This window comes from Bidens hawaiensis, unplaced genomic scaffold (genome assembly GCF_021521415.1).
Source record: "Bidens hawaiensis isolate Kalapana, Puna unplaced genomic scaffold, B.hawaiensis_p1.1 tig00044207_1, whole genome shotgun sequence".
Classification (NCBI taxonomy): domain Eukaryota; kingdom Viridiplantae; phylum Streptophyta; class Magnoliopsida; order Asterales; family Asteraceae; genus Bidens; species Bidens hawaiensis.
This window is the reverse complement of record NW_027505884.1, coordinates 96,470-111,798: the sequence shown is the minus strand read 5'-3', so window position 1 is coordinate 111,798 and position 15,329 is coordinate 96,470. Positions and strand designations below refer to the sequence as shown.

At 35.8% G+C, this 15,329-nt stretch overlaps 1 long non-coding RNA gene across 1 annotated transcript; it reads left to right on the top strand.

Annotated features, from left to right (window-relative positions):
• The first annotated feature begins 161 nt into the window (after nucleotides 1-161).
• On the top strand, nucleotides 162-1,263 carry LOC143615770 (uncharacterized). The gene is made up of 3 exons (XR_013150536.1): nucleotides 162-274; nucleotides 1,017-1,093; nucleotides 1,192-1,263. It is a non-coding gene; the product is annotated as an uncharacterized LOC143615770 (long non-coding RNA).
• Nucleotides 1,264-15,329: the final 14,066 nt, after the last annotated feature.

Genomic DNA, 15,329 nt, shown 5'->3' with positions numbered 1-15,329 from the left:
AACCACCGTGACTCGGCTCATGTGAACAGAGATTGGTAATGGTAGGCTAGATAGATAGGCCCGTTAAAACTTTGGGCCAAGCCTCTAGACTAGAAAGAACGGAAGCAAGCATTTAAAATAAATAAAATCTCTCTGTGAAAAGACACTCTTAGCAGGAAGGAAGGAAGAAAGAAAGAAAGAAAGATGGGTGTGAAAGATCAATTGCCGCCATATCCAAACGCAGCTCGAATCTCTGATTCTCAGTGCAATTCGCAGTACACTGCTTCTCTCAAGTGTAAACTATTTCTGTCTCACATCCCTATATCAATTATTAATATTATTATTAGTTTTTATTGAAATTTGTTAACCTATGTGTTGTTTCGTTGTAGATTTAGGGTTTATCATTCTCTAAGGATGCCTAATTAGATAACCGTTGGCAATTGCTTTATCTGCTTTATTATTATTAATTATGATGATGATAATCAGTTATTCACCTTTTACCTTCATTCTCAATAGGAATAGAAGTTATTATTGTATTAAAATAAAGCTTCTTTAGTTACCGAGCCTGATCCTCAAATAAAGCTTGTTTAGTTATCGAGCCCAAGCCTCGAATAAAGCTTGTTTAGTATCCTGAGCACTCTTTTGGGCTTCTATATAAATTTCACACTGCACAGTCGAGCTCGAGACGAGTTTTGGCTCGTTTAAGGTACTGCACACGAGCTCCTCCGAGCTTAGGCTTGTTAAGGTTTTGTGAAATCATATAAAAAATAATAATAAAAATCTGTACAAGTTATTAATTAATAAATAATAAATAAGCCGGGCCCTGGCTTTAGAGAAAGAGCTTGAAACAAGCTGTGCTCAAGCTCGAGCCTAGTCAAGCTTGAGCTTGGCTCGTTTACACACCTAAAAGCAAGTATTAGAATTTTCTTCGTTGTGTGAGCTTTTAGTTTTGTAAGAATGTATAACAGCAGAAAGGAGGAAGTGTTTAAACGATGAGTATAATCTTTAAACGAGTAGACTTTTGAACTTGCTTTCAGGTTTGGAAGAGTTTAGTTCTGATAAAAGTAAATGTCAAGAATATTTTGATGTCTACAAAGAATGCAAGAAAAAAGAGGTTAGCTTTATTTACTACAACTTCTTTTGTTGATTGAAATTTAGCTGTGAATAATAATAATAATAATAATAGATTGCTTAACTTTTTTGGTGTTATAGAGGGAGGCTCGTTTGGAACGCAACAAAAGTCGATCATTATTCTCATGAAACATTCGGTGCCAAGGACTCATCTGAACAAACGGTTTTGTATTACTCTAATACTTGTTTAAACAAACTAAAATAATTTGTTTGGTCTAATAAATTTGATTCTGTGTCTGTCATTGCTTAAAAATCTGCGAGCATTGTGTATTGTATGCCTTTGGACTAACATCCATATAAGCAAACATTTTTGATTTATTTGTTCTTATGTATTTTTTTCCTCTTTAGTAAACTGAAAGGAAAACTATGGTAAGATTGTCTTATATATCACCTTGTAGGTGGATTTTAGTATATACGGTTGTCTTAGCGCATTAAGGTCTGGGACGTGATAAGAATATCAAGATTCGTTTTAAATTTTGGATTTTGGACAAGGATATACACACTGATGGGATTGGGTTTGAAGTTTGGATTTTTGCAGCAATTGTTTTGACTTTTGAGTGATACTTAAACCTGCAGTTTTGAGTACTGTGTAGCATTTTGTTGGTTCAGCCTTAGTTTTTTCGCTCCTCAAAGCACTTTTGAAGTTCGGAATATTCTCACATTTTATTAGCAAATAGAAGAATTACAAGTTTCAAAATGGTTAAAATGAAGATCAACCGATCGGGTGGGGAATGTAATCTTTTATTATTAGTATGTATACTACATAACGAGACGATTCTTCATTGGCCAATGTTGTAAATGCTAATGTTAAGTGATAGCATTTGGTAGGTTAACTGTTAAGCAGGTGTACAAGGGTGACACAATTGTGGGTTTAACATTTGGTGGGTTGGGTGGTCTGTTTCATCTTTTTACAAATTCCTTTTCAATTACAATGACTCGGGTTGACACAAGCTAGGGGTTTTACTATAGTGGGCCTTTTGGAGGTGGGTTTTGCCTAGAATTGGTGGCGAGCTGGGTCAGAAGCATTGTCCGCGATCGCAGGCGTAGGTGGCCTTTTGTCAATGAGTATACCCGAGTGGCAAAACTGTGTTGTTCGTTCAAAAATAAAACCGGTGGTGGTATCAAGGGGATCTAAGTGAATCTCAATTGGGTGAGCAGAGGATATTTTTTAATTATTTATTATTATTATTTTTTTTATTTTTATCATTGGCTATTACAAATTTGGTATATAGCCATCAAAAATGTTCTTTAACTTCTCAAGTAGTGAAATTTTATCAATTTTTACACGTTAGGAAAACTGGCGATTTTTAATGAAAAGTGAAAACTTGCTTTTAGTAATAGTAACATTATAACTCGTTATATTAACTTGCATGTAGTAGTGTGTATATATGTATTTATGTAGGTGAGCGTGTGTATTCCAACATGTTTAGACTTCCGAAAACATTTAATCTACACAATGAATCTCAATTCATATTTTAGGTCAACCATTACATGTTAAAGACACTAGTATTCTCATAATAACAATTCCACTTTTAAAGGGCATCTCATCTCATGCAATAATAATATTTGTACAAGCACAAACACGCATGCTAGTATCCAAAATCATCGTTTAGACCCGTTCCGAGTGCTAGCATACCGAAGGAAAGACGCGCTCTTGGTAATTTCACGCAAAGGCTTGTTGGTGAACCTTATGATGTTGTAGACCTATGCTCCGGAAATGGCACCGGCGGTTGGACCCAACATGTAAACCCATATGCCCCTGTATTCCCTCGACACAATAGCTGGCCCCAAAGTCCTTGCTGGGTTCATTGACGCCCCTGATATTGCCCTGTCACCCCGCAACCATAAGTATCAGAAACTTAATTAGTAATATTTTGATTTGGTATGATTATATATAATTTCCAACGGTTTTATGTTTTGAAACGATCAAAACTCTTACTAACGGTTTGACTCATGATTTTACCTTATTATCACCAAAAGATAAACACCCTTAAACTTATTGTAATATACTAAAATTCGAAACAATAAAATAATAAATGTCGATTGTTAGAAAATTGATAAACCGATGAACCGTTAATAAACGAAAAATCATGATTTACATATAAATTATATTTAATATAAAATAATAAATAATAAATTGATATGATAATCTAATTGAATAAATATTAAGTAGATTGTTGGTGGATATATATATTTTTGAAGGGGTTTTCAAAATATAAATATATGTATTTAAATAAATTAAAACAGGAAAGGATAATAAAACAAATGGATATATTAGAGTGACAAATATTTTAAATTCTTGATCGATATTCGAATTCTCAATTGTTATCATCAAATAAATTTAAATTTTAAGTTAACTTTTAGTGTACGATTGGGAAAACTGCAAGTTCGCTGCTTCTTTGTTTGTCACCATTAATCTGACTCAAAATTAAACATATATTCTTTGCCGCCGCCGCCCTGCAACTCGCCGCAAACAATAGCCAGCGCTGTTGGTCGTTGGAAGGAAGGCCGCGCGATTCGCTGGTGCCGAAACTAGTCACCGCAGCCCTTGCAACCCGCCAGAGAAGTCGCCGACACCGCTGGTAGTCACGCACCACCGCTCGCCTCCGCTCTCCGTGTTTCCGCATTAAGCCGCTATGTACCGCCACCGTGAATCCCCCACCTTGAAGGTAACAGCCTAATACATGATCGATTCCGCTATTTTTTTTATCTTTCTCGCTCGTTTCAGATTTGAATTACGGGTTTAAAATCTGGGGTTTAACGAGACGAGATTAACATATATGTTCAACAAACTTTGAAAACAAACTTTACTAATTAGTTCACCGGGTTGCAATATGAAGGTAAACCTTTTTCAAGCTAAAACATGTTTATATTTAAGATACTAATCAGAGACCCATGGCTCACCATAATAGCCATATATAGATCTGAATTTTGTTTGTTATATTAGCTAAATGTTGTTGTCATTGTTTTCGGAAGTTAACTGTGTGTGATATAAAATTCAAAATGAATAAGGAATTGTGAAAAGAATTATTATTGTTTAATATTTGTGTGCATGTACATCTTTTATTATATAACAGATAAATAGTATCTGAATTGTAAGCATACCCGAATGAAATAACATGATCTAAGTTACAATAAAATATGAAATTTTGATTTTGAATTTTAAACAAAGTTATTCGTAACTCTCTGTAGGTAAAAAAATTCGTTTGGCTTATCTCAACAAACTATCAGTTATCGTGAAATTGAAGGTGTTCAATTCGTTTAAATATAATAAACAACCTTTATATAAACAAAATCAAAATCATAATCTCTCTGTCGTATTCACAACAACCATCGCCGCCCCTACAAATCGTCACGAAACGTGTCACCTTTGCTGGAAACTTTCTAACGGAAACCACCGCGACCGCTAACGATCGCTTTCGGAAACAACCGCCACAACCTCGGTCGCGTCAATGGTTGCAAGGAATCACCGACACCGCGTTTCCTCCTCTTTCGAGTTACGCCACCTACACTAGAATCACAAGTGCCATAGTCACTGCCACCGGAACGAACCAACGCTGCGTCCACGCTTCTACCTCCAACGAAGGTTCTCGTGACGTTTAATCAAGCTTAAGTCTTTTTACGATTAACACTATTCCGCTTATAAGGTACGGATTCTGTTTTTGTTTCTTCTTAGTATTAATATATTTGTTACTTCGTAGTACGGTTTCCGTCTTTGTTTCCTCTTAGTATTATTTATATTCCGTTACTTCGTAGTACGGATTCTGTTTTTCTTCACTCATAGTATGGGTTCTAGTCCATTTTATATTCGATGTCCGTCACTTCGTAGTGCGGATTTTTGTTATCTAGTTCGGTTTATTCGTGTGATATGGTTATATTAATTTTATAGCATGCAATAGGTTATATATATTTTGAATTCATTATTGCATGTTCCTGTTTAAATATCTTTTAGTTATACGACTTTAGTTCAGTACTCTGTTACCCGAGCATTTCTGACTTGTCGTTGGGGCGTCAACGACATGGCACTTATCGTGACAGTGCGTAATCAAAGTTCACGGCGTCTCTGAAAGTACTCATGTAGTACCTTGGCCACTTAGAGGCGTATAGATCGATCTTAGCTCCGACTCCTGACTCCTGACATGGCACTTATCGTGACAGTGCGTAATCAAAGTTCACGGCGTCTCTGAAAGTACTCATGTAGTACCTTGGCCACTTAGAGGCGTATAGATCGATCTTAGCTCCGACTCCTGACTCCTGACTCCTGACTTCTGTTTGAGATGGAACAATGTGTGCACGCCACCCACACCGTCTCCTTGGTGCATGGACTAGCTAGCTGTGTACCCCTCTGTTTAGGCTCTGGGTGCTTCCGTATTACACGACCTATTTATTTTAACATCATCGTCGTGTATTTTAGTAATTATATTTTGTTTCGCTATATTTCTGGTCCGTTTTGATATGTGTATATGCATTTGATTAAATTTGAGTATATTCAGATTACGTCCCGATCGTGTATCGGATTATGTTTCGCATTTAATTATAGTTCAGTTAAATGTTACACGTTATATGTTACACGTCACACATTATATGTTACAAGTTATATGTTTCTGGCTCTGGGTGTTTTTGTTATAGTTCTGATATATTTCCGCATGCGTTTGACCATGTTCTGGCCAAGTGTCGGATCATACATCCGAATTTTATTAAGTATATGTTTAGGTAAAAAGGGTTGGTTTCGAGTTTGAATTGAAGTTCGTATATTTATTCTCTTACGTCTGTCCTTACCTATACTATTGTTCTTTCCTTTACTGGGCAATTTTTGGCTCAGCCGTGTTTTCTTGTTTTGTTTTTCTTATTTTGTTTTCAGGTAATCCGGGATTCTGGGAATTTAGTGATGAGAGATAAAAAATGAAGTTCAAGCTTCTAAAAGTTAATTCATTTTGTTTAATAATATGACGTAGGTTGCATTAATTTTTGTTGTATTTTGGATTGTGGCGTTGATTTGATATCTGTAATAGTAACACGTTAGCCTGCTCCGGGTTGGGGTGTTACAGTTATGGTATCAGAGCAAAGGCTCTTTCCTGTAGAAAACTTAAACCTAAAAGTAAAACCTGTGAGGAAATGGGTAGACGTTGGGTTAGGGTTTCCTGTTTCCTGTCATTATTCATCATTTTGTGATTTTCCCAATGTCAGTAAGAAACCCGTCGTTGTTAGCAATAGGCGTCTTTTTAACCTTATAAATTAGTCAAGTACAATGAGTTAAGTTATTCTGTCTTCTCCACCGCTTGCGCTCTATGACTTAAGAAGTGACTTCCGAAGACATTGTTTGAAGCCACCAAAGAGATCATGACTTTGACTAACCCTCTTTACACTCGATTTAGACCTTGCTACCTCGTATGCCTCGAGACATATTCCGCAGAACCTATAATCTAAATAAATATGAGACTTGGTGTTAGTAAACACCTTTAAGTAACCGACATCTTTCATAATTTGTTTGTCATCGCAACGTTATTTCTTTGTAATCATAGCTAGGACTTTGAGATGCATTATGGGTGGACAATTAGGACACTACTGTAAAGTAAATTGACGATTACACTTGATCAACGTAATGGTGAATTTACAGTTACATATGTGTGCTATTGAATTCCTATGATGTAGATTAGTGTCTTTCTGAATCCGTAAAGACACTGTAATGTAAATTAACGATTGCACGTCGCAAATGTAACCGTGAATTTATACGTACGCATGAGTGCTACTACAATCTTATTTTGCATATTAATATTTCTTTGAATACGCCAATCTGACCTTGTCATAAGTTTGCCATTATATAGTTATAGGTTTATACGACTTTATTAATATAAAACCACTTTGAATGCAAAACTCATATTTGCGACCCCATTCCAATATTTTTTTTTATTGTTTACATCATAGTACCCCGTAATCCGGTTAAATCGGTTTGATTTTGTATAAATTTTGATTTCTCAAGTTCAATCTCTGTTTATCTGTCGTTTCAGGAAATCCGAAGTTTTAGTGTCTTGTATTTGCATATCTGAATTTATAAAGTTTACATTCGGTTCGATCTTCGTTATATTTGAATTTACTTGTTTCCATTATGCAATTTCGAGGACGAAATTCTTTTAAGGGAGGTAGTATTGTAATATACTAAAATTCGAAACAATAAAATAATAAATGTCGATTGTTAGAAAATTGATAAACCGATGAACCGTTAATAAACGAAAAATCATGATTTACATATAAATTATATTTAATATAAAATAATAAATAATAAATTGATATGATAATCTAATTGAATAAATATTAAGTAGATTGTTGGTGGATATATATATTTTTGAAGGGGTTTTCAAAATATAAATATATGTATTTAAATAAATTAAAACAGGAAAGGATAATAAAACAAATGGATATATTAGAGTGACAAATATTTTAAATTCTTGATCGATATTCGAATTCTCAATTGTTATCATCAAATAAATTTAAATTTTAAGTTAACTTTTAGTGTACGATTGGGAAAACTGCAAGTTCGCTGCTTCTTTGTTTGTCACCATTAATCTGACTCAAAATTAAACATATATTCTTTGCCGCCGCCGCCCTGCAACTCGCCGCAAACAATAGCCAGCGCTGTTGGTCGTTGGAAGGAAGGCCGCGCGATTCGCTGGTGCCGAAACTAGTCACCGCAGCCCTTGCAACCCGCCAGAGAAGTCGCCGACACCGCTGGTAGTCACGCACCACCGCTCGCCTCCGCTCTCCGTGTTTCCGCATTAAGCCGCTATGTACCGCCACCGTGAATCCCCCACCTTGAAGGTAACAGCCTAATACATGATCGATTCCGCTATTTTTTTTATCTTTCTCGCTCGTTTCAGATTTGAATTACGGGTTTAAAATCTGGGGTTTAACGAGACGAGATTAACATATATGTTCAACAAACTTTGAAAACAAACTTTACTAATTAGTTCACCGGGTTGCAATATGAAGGTAAACCTTTTTCAAGCTAAAACATGTTTATATTTAAGATACTAATCAGAGACCCATGGCTCACCATAATAGCCATATATAGATCTGAATTTTGTTTGTTATATTAGCTAAATGTTGTTGTCATTGTTTTCGGAAGTTAACTGTGTGTGATATAAAATTCAAAATGAATAAGGAATTGTGAAAAGAATTATTATTGTTTAATATTTGTGTGCATGTACATCTTTTATTATATAACAGATAAATAGTATCTGAATTGTAAGCATACCCGAATGAAATAACATGATCTAAGTTACAATAAAATATGAAATTTTGATTTTGAATTTTAAACAAAGTTATTCGTAACTCTCTGTAGGTAAAAAAATTCGTTTGGCTTATCTCAACAAACTATCAGTTATCGTGAAATTGAAGGTGTTCAATTCGTTTAAATATAATAAACAACCTTTATATAAACAAAATCAAAATCATAATCTCTCTGTCGTATTCACAACAACCATCGCCGCCCCTACAAATCGTCACGAAACGTGTCACCTTTGCTGGAAACTTTCTAACGGAAACCACCGCGACCGCTAACGATCGCTTTCGGAAACAACCGCCACAACCTCGGTCGCGTCAATGGTTGCAAGGAATCACCGACACCGCGTTTCCTCCTCTTTCGAGTTACGCCACCTACACTAGAATCACAAGTGCCATAGTCACTGCCACCGGAACGAACCAACGCTGCGTCCACGCTTCTACCTCCAACGAAGGTTCTCGTGACGTTTAATCAAGCTTAAGTCTTTTTACGATTAACACTATTCCGCTTATAAGGTACGGATTCTGTTTTTGTTTCTTCTTAGTATTAATATATTTGTTACTTCGTAGTACGGTTTCCGTCTTTGTTTCCTCTTAGTATTATTTATATTCCGTTACTTCGTAGTACGGATTCTGTTTTTCTTCACTCATAGTATGGGTTCTAGTCCATTTTATATTCGATGTCCGTCACTTCGTAGTGCGGATTTTTGTTATCTAGTTCGGTTTATTCGTGTGATATGGTTATATTAATTTTATAGCATGCAATAGGTTATATATATTTTGAATTCATTATTGCATGTTCCTGTTTAAATATCTTTTAGTTATACGACTTTAGTTCAGTACTCTGTTACCCGAGCATTTCTGACTTGTCGTTGGGGCGTCAACGACATGGCACTTATCGTGACAGTGCGTAATCAAAGTTCACGGCGTCTCTGAAAGTACTCATGTAGTACCTTGGCCACTTAGAGGCGTATAGATCGATCTTAGCTCCGACTCCTGACTCCTGACATGGCACTTATCGTGACAGTGCGTAATCAAAGTTCACGGCGTCTCTGAAAGTACTCATGTAGTACCTTGGCCACTTAGAGGCGTATAGATCGATCTTAGCTCCGACTCCTGACTCCTGACTTCTGTTTGAGATGGAACAATGTGTGCACGCCACCCACACCGTCTCCTTGGTGCATGGACTAGCTAGCTGTGTACCCCTCTGTTTAGGCTCTGGGTGCTTCCGTATTACACGACCTATTTATTTTAACATCATCGTCGTGTATTTTAGTAATTATATTTTGTTTCGCTATATTTCTGGTCCGTTTTGATATGTGTATATGCATTTGATTAAATTTGAGTATATTCAGATTACGTCCCGATCGTGTATCGGATTATGTTTCGCATTTAATTATAGTTCAGTTAAATGTTACACGTTATATGTTACACGTCACACATTATATGTTACAAGTTATATGTTTCTGGCTCTGGGTGTTTTTGTTATAGTTCTGATATATTTCCGCATGCGTTTGACCATGTTCTGGCCAAGTGTCGGATCATACATCCGAATTTTATTAAGTATATGTTTAGGTAAAAAGGGTTGGTTTCGAGTTTGAATTGAAGTTCGTATATTTATTCTCTTACGTCTGTCCTTACCTATACTATTGTTCTTTCCTTTACTGGGCAATTTTTGGCTCAGCCGTGTTTTCTTGTTTTGTTTTTCTTATTTTGTTTTCAGGTAATCCGGGATTCTGGGAATTTAGTGATGAGAGATAAAAAATGAAGTTCAAGCTTCTAAAAGTTAATTCATTTTGTTTAATAATATGACGTAGGTTGCATTAATTTTTGTTGTATTTTGGATTGTGGCGTTGATTTGATATCTGTAATAGTAACACGTTAGCCTGCTCCGGGTTGGGGTGTTACAGTTATGGTATCAGAGCAAAGGCTCTTTCCTGTAGAAAACTTAAACCTAAAAGTAAAACCTGTGAGGAAATGGGTAGACGTTGGGTTAGGGTTTCCTGTTTCCTGTCATTATTCATCATTTTGTGATTTTCCCAATGTCAGTAAGAAACCCGTCGTTGTTAGCAATAGGCGTCTTTTTAACCTTATAAATTAGTCAAGTACAATGAGTTAAGTTATTCTGTCTTCTCCACCGCTTGCGCTCTATGACTTAAGAAGTGACTTCCGAAGACATTGTTTGAAGCCACCAAAGAGATCATGACTTTGACTAACCCTCTTTACACTCGATTTAGACCTTGCTACCTCGTATGCCTCGAGACATATTCCGCAGAACCTATAATCTAAATAAATATGAGACTTGGTGTTAGTAAACACCTTTAAGTAACCGACATCTTTCATAATTTGTTTGTCATCGCAACGTTATTTCTTTGTAATCATAGCTAGGACTTTGAGATGCATTATGGGTGGACAATTAGGACACTACTGTAAAGTAAATTGACGATTACACTTGATCAACGTAATGGTGAATTTACAGTTACATATGTGTGCTATTGAATTCCTATGATGTAGATTAGTGTCTTTCTGAATCCGTAAAGACACTGTAATGTAAATTAACGATTGCACGTCGCAAATGTAACCGTGAATTTATACGTACGCATGAGTGCTACTACAATCTTATTTTGCATATTAATATTTCTTTGAATACGCCAATCTGACCTTGTCATAAGTTTGCCATTATATAGTTATAGGTTTATACGACTTTATTAATATAAAACCACTTTGAATGCAAAACTCATATTTGCGACCCCATTCCAATATTTTTTTTTATTGTTTACATCATAGTACCCCGTAATCCGGTTAAATCGGTTTGATTTTGTATAAATTTTGATTTCTCAAGTTCAATCTCTGTTTATCTGTCGTTTCAGGAAATCCGAAGTTTTAGTGTCTTGTATTTGCATATCTGAATTTATAAAGTTTACATTCGGTTCGATCTTCGTTATATTTGAATTTACTTGTTTCCATTATGCAATTTCGAGGACGAAATTCTTTTAAGGGAGGTAGTATTGTAATATACTAAAATTCGAAACAATAAAATAATAAATGTCGATTGTTAGAAAATTGATAAACCGATGAACCGTTAATAAACGAAAAATCATGATTTACATATAAATTATATTTAATATAAAATAATAAATAATAAATTGATATGATAATCTAATTGAATAAATATTAAGTAGATTGTTGGTGGATATATATATTTTTGAAGGGGTTTTCAAAATATAAATATATGTATTTAAATAAATTAAAACAGGAAAGGATAATAAAACAAATGGATATATTAGAGTGACAAATATTTTAAATTCTTGATCGATATTCGAATTCTCAATTGTTATCATCAAATAAATTTAAATTTTAAGTTAACTTTTAGTGTACGATTGGGAAAACTGCAAGTTCGCTGCTTCTTTGTTTGTCACCATTAATCTGACTCAAAATTAAACATATATTCTTTGCCGCCGCCGCCCTGCAACTCGCCGCAAACAATAGCCAGCGCTGTTGGTCGTTGGAAGGAAGGCCGCGCGATTCGCTGGTGCCGAAACTAGTCACCGCAGCCCTTGCAACCCGCCAGAGAAGTCGCCGACACCGCTGGTAGTCACGCACCACCGCTCGCCTCCGCTCTCTGTGTTTCCGCATTAAGCCGCTATGTACCGCCACCGTGAATCCCCCACCTTGAAGGTAACAGCCTAATACATGATCGATTCCGCTATTTTTTTTATCTTTCTCGCTCGTTTCAGATTTGAATTACGGGTTTAAAATCTGGGGTTTAACGAGACGAGATTAACATATATGTTCAACAAACTTTGAAAACAAACTTTACTAATTAGTTCACCGGGTTGCAATATGAAGGTAAACCTTTTTCAAGCTAAAACATGTTTATATTTAAGATACTAATCAGAGACCCATGGCTCACCATAATAGCCATATATAGATCTGAATTTTGTTTGTTATATTAGCTAAATGTTGTTGTCATTGTTTTCGGAAGTTAACTGTGTGTGATATAAAATTCAAAATGAATAAGGAATTGTGAAAAGAATTATTATTGTTTAATATTTGTGTGCATGTACATCTTTTATTATATAACAGATAAATAGTATCTGAATTGTAAGCATACCCGAATGAAATAACATGATCTAAGTTACAATAAAATATGAAATTTTGATTTTGAATTTTAAACAAAGTTATTCGTAACTCTCTGTAGGTAAAAAAATTCGTTTGGCTTATCTCAACAAACTATCAGTTATCGTGAAATTGAAGGTGTTCAATTCGTTTAAATATAATAAACAACCTTTATATAAACAAAATCAAAATCATAATCTCTCTGTCGTATTCACAACAACCATCGCCGCCCCTACAAATCGTCACGAAACGTGTCACCTTTGCTGGAAACTTTCTAACGGAAACCACCGCGACCGCTAACGATCGCTTTCGGAAACAACCGCCACAACCTCGGTCGCGTCAATGGTTGCAAGGAATCACCGACACCGCGTTTCCTCCTCTTTCGAGTTACGCCACCTACACTAGAATCACAAGTGCCATAGTCACTGCCACCGGAACGAACCAACGCTGCGTCCACGCTTCTACCTCCAACGAAGGTTCTCGTGACGTTTAATCAAGCTTAAGTCTTTTTACGATTAACACTATTCCGCTTATAAGGTACGGATTCTGTTTTTGTTTCTTCTTAGTATTAATATATTTGTTACTTCGTAGTACGGTTTCCGTCTTTGTTTCCTCTTAGTATTATTTATATTCCGTTACTTCGTAGTACGGATTCTGTTTTTCTTCACTCATAGTATGGGTTCTAGTCCATTTTATATTCGATGTCCGTCACTTCGTAGTGCGGATTTTTGTTATCTAGTTCGGTTTATTCGTGTGATATGGTTATATTAATTTTATAGCATGCAATAGGTTATATATATTTTGAATTCATTATTGCATGTTCCTGTTTAAATATCTTTTAGTTATACGACTTTAGTTCAGTACTCTGTTACCCGAGCATTTCTGACTTGTCGTTGGGGCGTCAACGACATGGCACTTATCGTGACAGTGCGTAATCAAAGTTCACGGCGTCTCTGAAAGTACTCATGTAGTACCTTGGCCACTTAGAGGCGTATAGATCGATCTTAGCTCCGACTCCTGACTCCTGACATGGCACTTATCGTGACAGTGCGTAATCAAAGTTCACGGCGTCTCTGAAAGTACTCATGTAGTACCTTGGCCACTTAGAGGCGTATAGATCGATCTTAGCTCCGACTCCTGACTCCTGACTCCTGACTTCTGTTTGAGATGGAACAATGTGTGCACGCCACCCACACCGTCTCCTTGGTGCATGGACTAGCTAGCTGTGTACCCCTCTGTTTAGGCTCTGGGTGCTTCCGTATTACACGACCTATTTATTTTAACATCATCGTCGTGTATTTTAGTAATTATATTTTGTTTCGCTATATTTCTGGTCCGTTTTGATATGTGTATATGCATTTGATTAAATTTGAGTATATTCAGATTACGTCCCGATCGTGTATCGGATTATGTTTCGCATTTAATTATAGTTCAGTTAAATGTTACACGTTATATGTTACACGTCACACATTATATGTTACAAGTTATATGTTTCTGGCTCTGGGTGTTTTTGTTATAGTTCTGATATATTTCCGCATGCGTTTGACCATGTTCTGGCCAAGTGTCGGATCATACATCCGAATTTTATTAAGTATATGTTTAGGTAAAAAGGGTTGGTTTCGAGTTTGAATTGAAGTTCGTATATTTATTCTCTTACGTCTGTCCTTACCTATACTATTGTTCTTTCCTTTACTGGGCAATTTTTGGCTCAGCCGTGTTTTCTTGTTTTGTTTTTCTTATTTTGTTTTCAGGTAATCCGGGATTCTGGGAATTTAGTGATGAGAGATAAAAAATGAAGTTCAAGCTTCTAAAAGTTAATTCATTTTGTTTAATAATATGACGTAGGTTGCATTAATTTTTGTTGTATTTTGGATTGTGGCGTTGATTTGATATCTGTAATAGTAACACGTTAGCCTGCTCCGGGTTGGGGTGTTACAGTTATGGTATCAGAGCAAAGGCTCTTTCCTGTAGAAAACTTAAACCTAAAAGTAAAACCTGTGAGGAAATGGGTAGACGTTGGGTTAGGGTTTCCTGTTTCCTGTCATTATTCATCATTTTGTGATTTTCCCAATGTCAGTAAGAAACCCGTCGTTGTTAGCAATAGGCGTCTTTTTAACCTTATAAATTAGTCAAGTACAATGAGTTAAGTTATTCTGTCTTCTCCACCGCTTGCGCTCTATGACTTAAGAAGTGACTTCCGAAGACATTGTTTGAAGCCACCAAAGAGATCATGACTTTGACTAACCCTCTTTACACTCGATTTAGACCTTGCTACCTCGTATGCCTCGAGACATATTCCGCAGAACCTATAATCTAAATAAATATGAGACTTGGTGTTAGTAAACACCTTTAAGTAACCGACATCTTTCATAATTTGTTTGTCATCGCAACGTTATTTCTTTGTAATCATAGCTAGGACTTTGAGATGCATTATGGGTGGACAATTAGGACACTACTGTAAAGTAAATTGACGATTACACTTGATCAACGTAATGGTGAATTTACAGTTACATATGTGTGCTATTGAATTCCTATGATGTAGATTAGTGTCTTTCTGAATCCGTAAAGACACTGTAATGTAAATTAACGATTGCACGTCGCAAATGTAACCGTGAATTTATACGTACGCATGAGTGCTACTACAATCTTATTTTGCATATTAATATTTCTTTGAATACGCCAATCTGACCTTGTCATAAGTTTGCCATTATATAGTTATAGGTTTATACGACTTTATTAATATAAAACCACTTTGAATGCAAAACTCATATTTGCGACCCCATTCCAATATTTTTTTTTATTGTTTACATCATAGTACCCCG